The 13,532-nt window shown below is 38.1% G+C and overlaps 1 pseudogene; it reads right to left on the reverse strand.

The window, feature by feature from the left end:
- Positions 1-5,095: 5,095 nt before the first annotated feature.
- On the reverse strand, positions 5,096-10,282 carry LOC131361551 (mannan-binding lectin serine protease 2-like; annotated as a pseudogene).
- Positions 10,283-13,532: the final 3,250 nt, after the last annotated feature.

The following is a 13,532-nucleotide window of genomic DNA, read 5'->3' on the forward strand; positions in this document are numbered from 1 at the left end:
GTCCAGCTGAGAGAGAGAGAGTGGGACCACTAGGAATATGATGGACAAGTGCCTTCCCACAATCCCTCCCCTTCTCTCTCTCTCTCTCTCTCTGTCCCCCACCTCTCTCTCTCTCTCTCTCTCTCTCTCTCTCTCTCTCTCTTTCCCTCTTTTTCTCTCCTCTCTGTCTCACTCTTTCCTCTCCCTCTCTCTTTCTGTGCCCCCCCCCCCTTTCTCTGTCTCTCTCTTTGTGCCCCCATCTCTCTCTCCCTCTCTCTGCCCCCTCCTCTTTCTTTCTTTGCCCCCCCTTTCTGTCACTCTCTCTCTCTCTCTCTCTCTCTCTCTCTCTCTGCCCCCCCTCTGTCTCTCTCTGTCTTTTTCTCTCTTTCTCTGTCCCCCCACATCTCTCTCTCTCTCTCTCTCTCTCTCTCTCTCTCTTTCCTTCTTTTTCTCTCATCTGTCTCACTTTCTCTCCTCTCCCTCTCTCTTTCTGTGCCCCCTCTCTCTTTCTTTTTCTCTCTCTCTCTTTGTGCCCCCAATCTCTCTCTCCCTCTCTCTGTCTCTCTCTCTCTCTCCCTCTTTTTCCTTTACTCTCTGTCTCCCTCTCTCTCCTCTCCCTCTCTCTTTCTGTGACCCCCCATCTCCCCCACTCTCCCTCTTCCTCCCCATCTCCTCTTTCTTTCTCTGATCCCCCTTCTGTCTGTCTGTCTGTCTCTCTCTCTCTCTCTCTCTCTCATGGTTGTTTCATCTCTGAGGTGATCGCAGTATCTCCAGTCTGTTAAACATAATCATGCAGGTTTAATGTTACTGTAGTGAAAGTGAGACAGAAGACACTCACGCTCGCCTTTTTTAAACATCTCTCTTCTGATCAACATCCAGAAACCTGCTTTTTTACCTTGAAGTTCTGAGCAAAACTGAGTTTAAGACCTTTTTAATTTAATGTGGTTGTTTTATTGCTTGTTAGATTCCCCATGAAATGTTTCATACTAGTAGAAATATTTCTCCAGAAGATCATCACCTGCTCTAATCCTAATTTACTTCCACTGTCCAGTTCTTTGAAATCAAATATTACAATATTATAGCAAAAATGTTGGTGGGAAAACCACTAAAATAAGACAAGAAACTCTGAATATTGACCTAAAACCCTTGACGATGACTTCACAATATAACTGCAAACACAATCGAAAAGCCTCAAAACTGAAACACTTCCTTCAGTCCTCAAAATAATAGCTTCCTAAATTAATATATAATTAAAACTTTAATGCCTTCACAGAATTCTTCACAGAATTTGCTGGCCATAGTTTTTCTGTTTTGCTTGATAAATTATTTCATTATTTTTATTAATTATTGTTGTAGCCTTTGTAACAAGTCTATTAGGCAAAAGTTTAAAATGTTTTTATAAAAAAAATTATTTCATTAAAATGAATTTACACTAGTATGTTTAAACATCTAAATTGATGTCCACAATAAACAAATATCCACAACAAGGAACTGAAAATAAAAGCAGAATTTTTAATCTGCTTAAGATGTGGTCAAACATTGGATTTACTGTTATATTTAAGCTTCATTAACTCCTTCAGCTCATCTTTGACTGTAGGAAACTCTGTGTTTGTTTAAAACATAACATTAAAAATAAATCAAGGCTCGAGTCAGGTTCAGTACGGAGTGTAGATGAGCTTTAATATGGTCAGTAAATTCTTTTGTCAGAAAATTTATTTACAACATAAATAAACTAAATTTTCTTTTAAAAAAATATAAGCAAAGTATAATAAACATACTGTAAATATGAATGAAAATAGCAAATATGTTAATAAAAAAATCTAACAATAAGAAGCTTAAAAAAAATGTTGAAAGCAAGCAATATTTTATCTTCATATCTTTTTTATGTATTAAAAATGTAGTAAAATTATGGAGTAATCTTACTAACATTTTTTACAACCAAAAGCCAAAACAAAAATAGCAATAAATACACAATATTTTTAATGAGGCTTTCAGTAAAAAAATGTTTACAACAAAAAAAACAAATAAATTGATTTATATAAAATGTCCAGGAGCTGATAAAAACAAATTTCAACAACAGAAAATATGAAACAAAACAATGTTTAATAACAACATAAAAAACACTGATATGATTAAATATATACATGTATACATTTTTTAATAGATTGGATTTAAGAGGGAAAAATATATCAGCAGCCTTTTTTATAGCAAAAATTAAGTGAGGGATTTAAAAATGATTTAATCGAAATATTGTTAGTAGTAATAGTAATAATAATAATAATCATCTGACTGAGAGGATTTTTAACTAGGAGGATATTTTCTTTTTTCTCTCTTCCTCTTTTATTTCTCCGCAGCAGCGATTTGGCATTTCCTGGCTCGGTTGTGGATCTGCGTCGGGTTTTCCCCCCGAGGCGAGCAATTAATCATCTGAAGCAGACATCTGTTGCACTGAGAAAGCACTTGGGATCAAACCCGACGAATCTCAGATCAAACAGCAGGTTATCGTCGTAGCCTTTATGGAATCTCTCTCTCTCTCTCTCTCTCTCTCTCTCTCACACACACACACACACGTGAACGTCTCACACAGCTGTAATCTATCCGCAGGCTAAGAACTTAATGAGAGCTGCTTTAACACCACATCCTAAAATGGATGAGTCTCAGTTATCACTCATAAATGTGATACATGTGCTTAATTAAATAAATAAATAAATACACGCATTCAGGTATCACCTCCTCTAGAGATTTGTGCGGTGGCCCCTGAGAGCAAAACACATTCTGAATATGCTTCCGGGAATTTTTTTCACCTTTGCAGCTTCCAAGTTTGTGGCTTTTTTTTCTGTAATTCATTCTCGTGTCTCTCTGGTGGTTTCTGAATTTGCTGCCAAAAATTTGCTGGAGTTGCTTGTTGATTCCTGAATTCACTTGAAATCTGCTTCTTTTTCCAGAAATGTTTGCATTTGCCGTCGTATTTTTCCTGATTTTCCCAGAAGCTGTTGATTTTGTTGCCCTATTTTATGTTGTCTTTTTTTTTTTAGCTGTCATGTTTCCGAATTTGCTTTGGTGTTTCCTAATTTGTTGTTGTGTTTTCAAATTTGCTATGGTGTTTCCGAGATTTCTGTCAGGTTTCCGAATTTGTTGTCACTGAGTTTTTGAATTTGCGGTCATCGTGCTTCCGAATTTGCTTTAGTGTTTCCGAATTTGCTGTCATCATGTTTCTGAATTTGCTTTAGTGTTTCCGAATTTGCTGTCATCATGTTTCTGTATTTGCTTTGGTGTTTCCTAATTTGTTGTTGTGTTTTCGAATTTGCTATGGTGTTTCCGAATATGGTGGTGTGTTTCCGAATTTTCTGTCATGTTTTCGAATTTGCTGGCGCGTTTCCGAACTTGCTGTTGTCATGTTTCTGAATTGCTGTCGTCATGTTTCCGAATTTGCTGTCGTCATGTTTCCGAATTTGCTGTCGTGTTTCCCAATTTGCTGTGGCGTTTCTGAATTTGCTGTGATGTTTCCGAATTTGCTGTTGTGTTTCCCAATTTGCTTTGGCATTTCTGAATTTGCTGTGGGGTTTCCGAACTTGTTGTCATGTTTCCGAATTTGCTGTAATCATGTTTCCGAACTTGCTGTTATGTTTCCGAACTTGCTGTTATGTTTCCGAATTTGCTATGGCGTTTCCGAATTTGCTATGGCGTTTCCGAATTTGCTATGGCGTTTCTGAATTTGCTATGGCGTTTCCGAATTTGCTGTCGTGTCTCAGAATTTGCTGTCATCACGTTTCCAAATATGCTATGGGGTTTCCGAATTTGCTATGGTGTTTTCGAATATGCTGGTGTGTTTCTGAATTTTCTGTCATGTTCCTGAATTTGCTGTGGTGTTTCCAAATTTGATGTAGTGTTTCCGAATTTACCATTGTCGTGTTTCTGAATTTGCTGTGGTGTTTCTGAATTTGCTGTCCTCATGTTTCCGAATTTGCTTTGGTGTTTTCGAATTTGTCGTCATGTTTCCTGTCATGTCCTTGTTTTGCTGTCATGTTTGAAAACTTCCTGTTTCCTGAATTTACTGTTGGGTTGTCTGCTGCTGTGTTTTGTGCTGAAGGGCCCCTTTGTTAATGGAGTATGTAAGTTTTTTACACACAGAAATTATTGATGTGTAAGTGTCCCATTTTATATTTTAACAAGTTGACAGGTTTTTCACAGCTCACGACTGAACCTGAGCGAAATAATCCTTTCCATCCTTCTCACCATGTACGCATGAGCGAACACGTCACTTCACATCTCGTCTTTTATTTCTCTCTCGAAAGCCACAATGTCCTAATGGACGTTACATTTACCCTTTTCTCTTATTAATGTTTAATATCTGGAATGAAAAGAAAATGAAATGCAATATGTAATAAATTAATAAAATAAAATTGGGGCAAAAAAGTTGAGTAAATTCTGTTCTAAAATTAAAATCAGCTGCAAATAAAATCCAAAATAAATACAGCTTAAATACAATAACATAAAACTAACATACTTAGTGTAATAATGGTCTGATAGATTAGTAATAAGAGAAGGAAGTTTAGAGTTTAAAGTAAAATTGCAGTTTGAAGGCTGAAACTTGTCCTGATCGTCTTGACAGATTTGTCCTCTAGAGGGAGACACTGATCCATATTTAGCCCCATACTAAAGAAAAAAGGTGAAGTTTCCTGCAGCATGATTGTGTTCAGCTGTATTTAAAAAATATATATAACATTTATAAAAATGTAATAGATTTAGATCGACTTGATGTGGTGTAAGAGGAATAAAACGCTGCTTTTATATGAAAGAGATTAATGTTTGGGTGCTAATATCTCTGCTTCCTGATGTTAAATAAGCATCACAGAGTTCATTTTATTCCATCACAAGACAGAAGATGTTTCTCTGCTGCAGTGAAGTCGAGCTATAACTAATGAAAACATCATAAATATAGTAATGCAGGTTCTTGTGCTTCTTTTGCTGTTCTAACCTGGTGGATATAAAAGGCAGGGCACACAGGTATCATTTGATATGTTTTTATTGTCTGAATTCCTCTGATTTACAAACAGGAATATATTTTAAGGCTGTAGAATTGCTCTTAAACCTTTCTGCTGTGTGTAAATTACAATCACCTTAACATTAATTTTTTTCCTGATTGTTTTTCAGTGTCCCTAATCCAGTTCAGGTAATTCTCCACTTTGGTATAATAACGTTTATTATTTTTATTTCCACATTCTGGAGGACCCCACGACACAATCCCCTTGAGGCGGTAAGGTTTATCGGTGGATCCGAACCCTAACATGGGAATGAAGAGCAGACCCCCAGCGTCTCCTTTAAAGCTGTCCACGTCTTTTTCACCAGCACAGAACATGTTCTCAGTGGCCATCAGGTTAGTGTCAAAACAGACACCTTCATGTTCTCCCACGGGGCCATACTGCAGAAATCGAGCAATTTCCCTTTTTCCTGTCGCACCAAACCCCGAGACTGTCCCCTGCATACCCTCCAATGCTGGTCCATTAGATTCTACCTCTGGAAGGCACACTGGCAAGAGGTTACTACTGAGAGGAGCCCGGGAAGACATCTTCACCAAGGCGATGCCATTATCGTAGGTTTCTTTTATATAATTAGGGTGAATTATGATCTTCTCTGTTTCCATTTGGACCATATTTTTATCCTGGCTGTCGATCATCCCTCCCATAAATGTCAGCGATCTCTGGTTTCCACCACATGAACAGCTGTGATGGCCCACCGGTCATTAATTAGAGACGCACCTCCTCGAGGTTGTTTAACGAGGAGCTGCCAGGGAATTTCCCCCAGGCCCCCCCCCCCCAAATATCCTCCCGCCAGCATAACTTTTAGTTATGCCACACACACTAAAAAAAAAAATTGGATAGAGTTTGGAGGTGATTGTTTTTATGAACAGTTTTACCAGTATTCATATAGAATTTCAGTATAATTTTCAACTTTTACCAAAATGGTGTTAGTTTAATGTAGAATTTAACTGTCATTGAAAACGTGTTGCTTCTTTCTCTGACTTTAACACTAAAGCAACTGCAAGCGTTGCAAAATCCGCTCATGATCTTCAAGCAGATTCCTTTCAGCAAGTTTATTAAATCTCTTTGATTTATTAATAAATTCTCTTTCATTTGGGTCAATAAATTGTCCAGAATGAATCAATTGCCATGATCATGAAGAAAATCAGAAAAAACTTTTAAATGAATGATAAATAAATTATTTTAAATGAATACATGAATTACAGGACACTTCGATATTTGAGTTTATACCTGGGACACACTGCGATGATGATTCTGAAAGAATCTCTCCGTTGTCAGCCACCCATTCTCCTGTAGCTTCACAGGTGAAGTTGGCTGAAACGAGAGAAGAGGAGAAGGAAAGAATGAAGAGAATATGGCTCACAAGCTCTGATTATTTACATGATTGTAATTAATGCTACAATAGAAAGGATTTGCATTCCAGCAGACTGCAGTCATGATCTTCCATTATTCAGCTTTTATTAAGTTTAATAGTTTTAGTTTTGCTCGTCCCACAGCACTGTTAGATTCTGGGGTCTGATTGGTCTGGAGGCTTTGCCGTGTCACACAGTCACATTGTTGTGTTGAGTCCCTTGTTTTAAACACTGAAGTGGATTTATTTGCTCTGGACATCAGAGCAGCATCTGCTTTTTGAGCTTTGCTCTCGTACCAAGATAACATTTCAGATCTTTGATTTTGACTTTATAAACATTTTGGACAGTTCCTGGGTCCTAGTGCCTGAGGAATTTGGGTCCTAGGGCCAGTATTTGACACACACACACACACACACACACACATTTACATTTTCCTTCCAGTTTGTAGAATTCCTGACACTTAACACTGATGTTGTGCTTGTATGTAGTCTTTGGGTCTACCTCTGTCAGATCCATCAGCTCTGGAAGTTTAGGAATTCCACAATTCACCACTGAGATCAAACAGATTACAGGCATCCTCTACAAGATGGCACGTCAGAGTTTTCACCCGTTCTTTTCACTCTGCTGTCATGATTGTCATGAGCTGCGTCTTCATCTGAAAACGGACCTTTCAGTAGGTTTGAAGGCTACATGAGATTTCTTTTAAATTCAAATGCTAGCAGTAAACAGCTGGAGACTGGGATTCCCACCCATGATGAGCGAAACCTTAGAACTATGTGTTCTCCAGTACTGTTGAATTCTGGATTCTGGTTGGTCAGGAGGCATTGATTGTTGCTCGCCCTAACCTGTTAGCATTTCTGAAGAAACAGCTCAGTTGCAGGGATGTATACAGGGGATAGTCAACAAACTAGTGTTTTGGTAACATTTCAAGCTGTCTTTTCTTTTCTCTCATTTACAGTAAAACATAGCATATGGTGTTCTTTTTAACAAACGAATAACAGAACTGTCTGTATTCTGTTGAATCAAGAAGCCAACTGTTGGAATTCTTCCCCTGACGATTTCATTTCACTCTCTATACTCACGTCAGATAAAGCGTATCCGGTCACACAGCTTACGCTGACCGACTCGCCCACACTGTACACATCTTTCTTGGGAAGCATAATGGAGTTGGCCGTCACCTGTCCAGAACATTCCGTACTGGCACGATATGATGAATCACCAGCTGCAAGATAAGACAAATCACCAACTGACGTCCAGCAGTGAGAGTAAACTGACCAGCTGGACATGCTACACGTTTAAAGTGTCAGTAAACAATCCAGTGATTAGTGTTGTTGAAATCCTGCCTTTAGGTTTGTACTCGAGAATGAAGGCCTGATTCGTTCCCTCCAGGTCCGAATGGAAGATCACTTCAGCGTGTCGGGAATTGGTCAGGATGTCGGCAGGTTTGTCTTTGCCACAAAATGGCCCGAATGTCTTAGTGGGCGTCTTAACCTGAGAAAAAGAACGAAGAAACTTTCACTAGGAGAGACGACAGAACTAAATGCTCAAGTGGGTGAAGATCAACTACATCACATTGTTTCACAATTAGTCATGACTTCATAAGAAATTTACTTTTTCATAAGAAATTTCATAAGAAATTTTATTTTTTTAGCTTCTGCAACATTCTGATCAGATGCCTGTTTTAGCTTAAACTACTTTATCCATTTGCTTTCAATTATTCTGTAATATTCTGTTTATCATCACTACTTGCCATTTCCCAATTATTGTCTTGGACATTTTCCTTATTTAATTTTTGTTTTAATTTGTTTCCTTTTTTCTTGGTTTTTAAAACATTATTCATTTAGTTAATTTAATTGTCCTTAATACTGTTTTAATTTTCCTTTAGTTTATCCTTACTGTGTTTCAAAATGTAAAAATGTTCTTAAATACTATTTTAGTAGCTTCATATTTTTTCCATTTAATTCCATTTTTATTAATATTTTCATACTGTTTAAAATTTTTGGAAACCTTTTTTTTACAGCACAGTTTAATCTGTTAAACACTCGCTCCTTCCAGTGACACATACTTTTACAAAGTCGATGCATTTTCCATCTCTGCTTTCCACGTCAAACACTCCAATGAATCTTAGCCTTAGTTGAAAACCTTTGTCCACAGAGAGACGGAATGAGCATCTGGTGTTCTCGAAGTATGGCCCAGGAGTTCCAGGAGATGTTAGAAGTCCCGTGCCATGATGTTGCTCTGTGCAATCGACTGAAAGAAAAGAGAAATTAGGGCAGGCTTAAAACCCTTCAGTGTGAGGACTGGGATGGAGACAATGATGAAGCAGGTGGACATGGTGACTGCTGTGGCTTCTGCTGGTTTTTACTCTGGGAAGCTGAGCACACATTTTTTGGAACATATTGGTTTCATATTTTTGGAAACATAAGAGAGCGATACAAACTGAATTAATTGTCAACTAAGCTCTCAAGTAGGTGAAGATCAGGGACTTCACATTACAAGGAGAGCCTTTAGTCATCATTTCACAAATACTTCATACGATTTTTTTTTAAACTAGTGCAACATACTGAACAGATCAGATCAGCTTGTTTTTAACTTCAGCTAACTGAAGACTGAGTTTGTTGTACTCCCTGCTGTAATAAGTACAAAGAAAAAGAGGGATTTAGCTCAAACACTTCCAACATATATTTAAGTATTAATTAATTCATTTACTTTAAAGAAGGTTACATCTGAGAAAAGCAGAGAGAGAGAAGTTGAATAAGTTTCCTCTGTCAGAATGAGGAGCTAATTAGAGTTGAAGAGGGTAAAGATGGAGTGGTGGGCAGGGTTACGTGTGGTAAAGAGTAAACGACAAGAGACTGTGAGCCGTCTTCCTTTATTGGATGCCATGTCTCCTGGAGTTCAGCCATCTGAGGTGAGCGTAGAGCAGAAGCAGCTACTGAAAGATTCCTCATCACTTCTGGGAAGAGCGAGCCATGAAACAGAGGAATTCCAGCAGCCAGAAGAAAACTTTGTTTTACTGCAGGCAGATGTTTTCTAATTAAGTGCTCTACAGTGAACTGTGAAATGTGTACAAAAAACAAAAATGAGAAGGAAAGAAGTGGAATAGAATGATGAGAAAGGTAAAGAAATTAGAAGGAAACAGAACTTTCTGCATCTCCATACCGTGACATTCATGTTGGTCTTCACCAAGGTAGTATCCTGGTTTGCAGCTGCAGCTGTATCCTCCTTTGTAATTAAGACAGAAATGTGAACACTTCATGGTGTTCTCCACACATTTGTCAACATCTGGGGGCAGAAGTCAAAGGTCAGCACTCAACGCCAGCATTCAGACCTGTGGTGTTCTTAGGAAAACAGAAGATATTTCATAAAACCTGAGCCTTATTCTTTTACCCTGTGCTGTGTAAAACAGTTTGAAGCCTGTGTGAGTCTCTGTGGTGGAGTTATCGGACCGGAAGGTGATGGAGAGGCAGCTACCGGTGGATGAGCGGAACGTGTGATTGACAGACTGCAGCTCCTCCAATGTCTTTCTGCCGCACAACTTTGCCAACTGAGAGCCACTCTCAGAAATCTGAACGAGAGAAACAAGAATTTTTTTTTTATTACAAGATTATTTATTACAAGATTATTAAAACTAACAAAAAACAAGTAAGAAAAAGAGAATGAGAAGGAACACAACAATGCAGGAAACAGGCCATGCTGTGAAAAGGACAAAGTGAGTTACTTCCTGTCGTCTACCTTCAGAAAATCATTCTCACAGTTGAAACTTTCCTCCAGGTCCAGGTGCAGCAGCATGAGAACGAGGACATGACCAGATGGAGCGCAGCGTATCCATGTTACAGACTCTTTGGGGCCGTAACCGTGTAGAAAACCGGGAGAATGGATCAGTCTGACCTGAGCAGACTGACCCATGCTCATCAACATCACTAACTGAGATACTGACACACACACAAACACACACACAGACGCATCAGATGAACAGACACCATGTTCACAGTGTTTCAGTTCACCAACATCCTGAACACACTATTTAATCTGACATGTTTTTTTAAGCTGTCATTATTAAATAAAATGTGTTTTCTAATAGTAATAACATATGATAGCTCCACCCAGCATGGTGGAGCTATCTGTGTCTGCCTGTGTGCTGCTGCTGCCAAGTTCCTTTATTTGTTTAATTACACCCCCCACAACACACACACACACACACACACACACACATACAGGTTTGTAATGTCATCACTGTGGACTGAGTGTCACACTGAACACGTGACATGATCCTCAGCTCATCTTCAGCTCAAAATATGGAAAAGAATTATGAAAATAAGAAAAAAAAGAACCAAAAGCTTTTTATCATGATTGGACAGTTATCTCCAACTTGTATACTACCATATAAAACTTATTAATCTTAAGATTTTGTTGTACATGTGACAAACATCTACTTTTACATTTACATTTCTGGCATTTGGCAGGTGCTCTTATCCAGAGCGACGTATAAAAGTTTCAATCACTGAATACATTAACACTGGTTCAGTAGGTCTCAGACTTAGGATACCATCACTGAGAGACGGTGGGACCAGTTGAGCAGTACTAGTGGATCTGAGGGAGAGAGGTGCAGTGTGAGGAGTAATAAGAATTTTGAGGTAAGATGGTGCTGGTCCATTCTTGGCTTTCTAGGCAAGCGTCAATGTTTTGAATTTGATGTGTGCAGCTACCGGGAGCCAGTGGAAGGAACAAAGAAGTGGGGTGCTGTGGGAGAACTTAGGCAGGTTGAACACAAGTCGTGCAGCTGCATTTTGAATCATTTGGAGTGGATGACTTGCCAGTATAGACCTGCCAGTATAGAGTTGCAGTAGTCCAGTCTCAAAATGGCCAGAGACTGACCAAGCATCTTTGTAGCCTGTGTGGATAGAAATGGCCGAATCCTTCTGATGTTGTACAGAAGAAAACTGACAAGAGCATGTGATGTTATTGACATGGGAGGAAAAGGACAGTTGATTGTCCAGATAAAGCAAGATACTGGGCTGGGGATGAATCACCTGGGATGACCAGCAGTTCAATTTTGCTGGGATTAAGTTTCAGCTGATCACGCTGAGATCCGAGCAGAAGCTGTGGTATCCGAGGAACACTGTAAAACCTGATGAATTAGTTCAACTCAAACTGTTTGAGAAAGCTGATTGCATTAAACCGTTTAAAGTTTATTAACTCAAACAATTTAACAACAAAAAATAATTAGATTTGAGTAAAACTAACACTATAAAATAATTTAGACTCATATGAAACATTTTCACCAACATATTAAAAATTAGTAAACAAAACTTTTATGGCTTAAGTAAGACTAACTTGTATGCATCAATTTACACTAATATTACCACTTAAGTTTCAGTTACTCATACTTCTTCCATTAAGACATTTTTAAATAATTTAACTTGTAATAACACAATATACACGTTTTTGACACAACTTAAACTATTTATTTAGTTCAACACTTGCAATCCTAAATAAGTACACATTTCAATATTTAAACATCTTGTTTACAGCTTACAAAATGAAATGTACTCTGGCCCCATTATCTTTGAGTTTACTTAAAATTAACATAAACATTCCAACAAAGCTGAGACAAAGGTTCAGTCTAAATTTAGAATTGTTACGTATACCGCCTGATGCAAGTCTGTGCAACAGAAATAAAACTATTTGACAATAACTCAAATAGGTTTAGAGAGCAAAGTATCATATTATGCTTGTCTGCATTAACATATTATTCAGAAGCTTCCTCTACAAAGATTTTGGACATTAATGACAGACCACAGATCTCAATTATTTGTACACGTTTTAAGCCCAATTTGTCCTCCCTTCACTTCTTCTCTGTACCAGATCTGGAATATTTGGATTCTATGGTACTATTGTGGATAGCAGTCATAATGTCCATATTTTTGTACAATGAAGCTGGTGTATAAATGTCATACACATGTTGTAAAACTATAAAATAATAAAAAAGGAGTTTTAACATGGCAATGCAAAAAGTGTAAAAACACTCAAGAAAAGCAGTAAGAAATAAACGAGAACTGAACGGAAATTAACAGAGCAGCCACTTTCATGTATGATCTGAACTATTCCAATTATTGGCATGCAAGCCAAAATATTTTCATACACTGCTAACCTCCAGTGACAAAACAGGCTGCCAACTTCATTCCAGTTAATTTCTGAAGGCCTGCAACTTTGGTTGGAGTTGCTTTCACCATCATCAAGATTTAAGAGGAGAACCTGTATGAACTCAAAGAAGCCACTTAGCGTCTCAGGGTAGCTCAAATGCAGAGCATAGATCAGTTCAAACAAAATCACCAGTGAATCAGTCCAAGATCTGTGAGACATTACATCCTGATCCTCAAGGATGATTGACACATGTTGAGTTTCAAAAGGGACTCCTGCAGGCACTTATTCATCACAGACCACTGCCACCAAAGCCACTGCACCTTCTTGGTCTGCCTCAAACCCTTCCTAAAAACAGAATACATCCTTAGTGTGAATGTAATTGTACAAATCATCACACCTATAAAATCCAATGACATTAAAAAAAAAAAACTAAAAAAAAACCCCATTACATTCTGATATTACATGCAAGCAGATGCTCATGCAAAGCCAAGTCTACAAGAGCATTTATGTATTACATTTGTCCTCCCATATATTCAGGGGAGAGTTCTACTCCAGGTCTTCACTTGTTAACAATGTTTAGCTGAGAATACATAATCACATAAAGTGATAGGTTTAAAGATAAGCTTCCTCTTATTTACAACACTGTCTCCTAGAAATTACATTTCTATATAGCTCATATACAACAGCAAATATGCTGTGTTGGGAACATAATTACAACTCAATTACATTTTTTTTTGGATAATGAAGATACACTATATTGCCAAAAGTATTCGCTCACCCATCCCAATAATCAGAATCAGGTGTTCCAATCACTTCCATGGTCACAGGTGTATAAAATCAAGCACCTAGGCATGCAGACTGTTTTTACAAACATTTGTGAAAGAATGGGTCGCTCTCAGGAGCTCAGTGAATTCCAGCGTGGAACTGTGATAGGATGCCACCTGTGCAACAAATCCAGTCGTGAAATTTCCTCGCTCCTAAATATTCCACAGTCAACTGTCAGCTGTATTAT

The sequence above is a fragment of the Hemibagrus wyckioides genome, linkage group LG01 (assembly GCF_019097595.1).
Source record: "Hemibagrus wyckioides isolate EC202008001 linkage group LG01, SWU_Hwy_1.0, whole genome shotgun sequence".
Lineage (NCBI taxonomy): Eukaryota > Metazoa > Chordata > Actinopteri > Siluriformes > Bagridae > Hemibagrus > Hemibagrus wyckioides.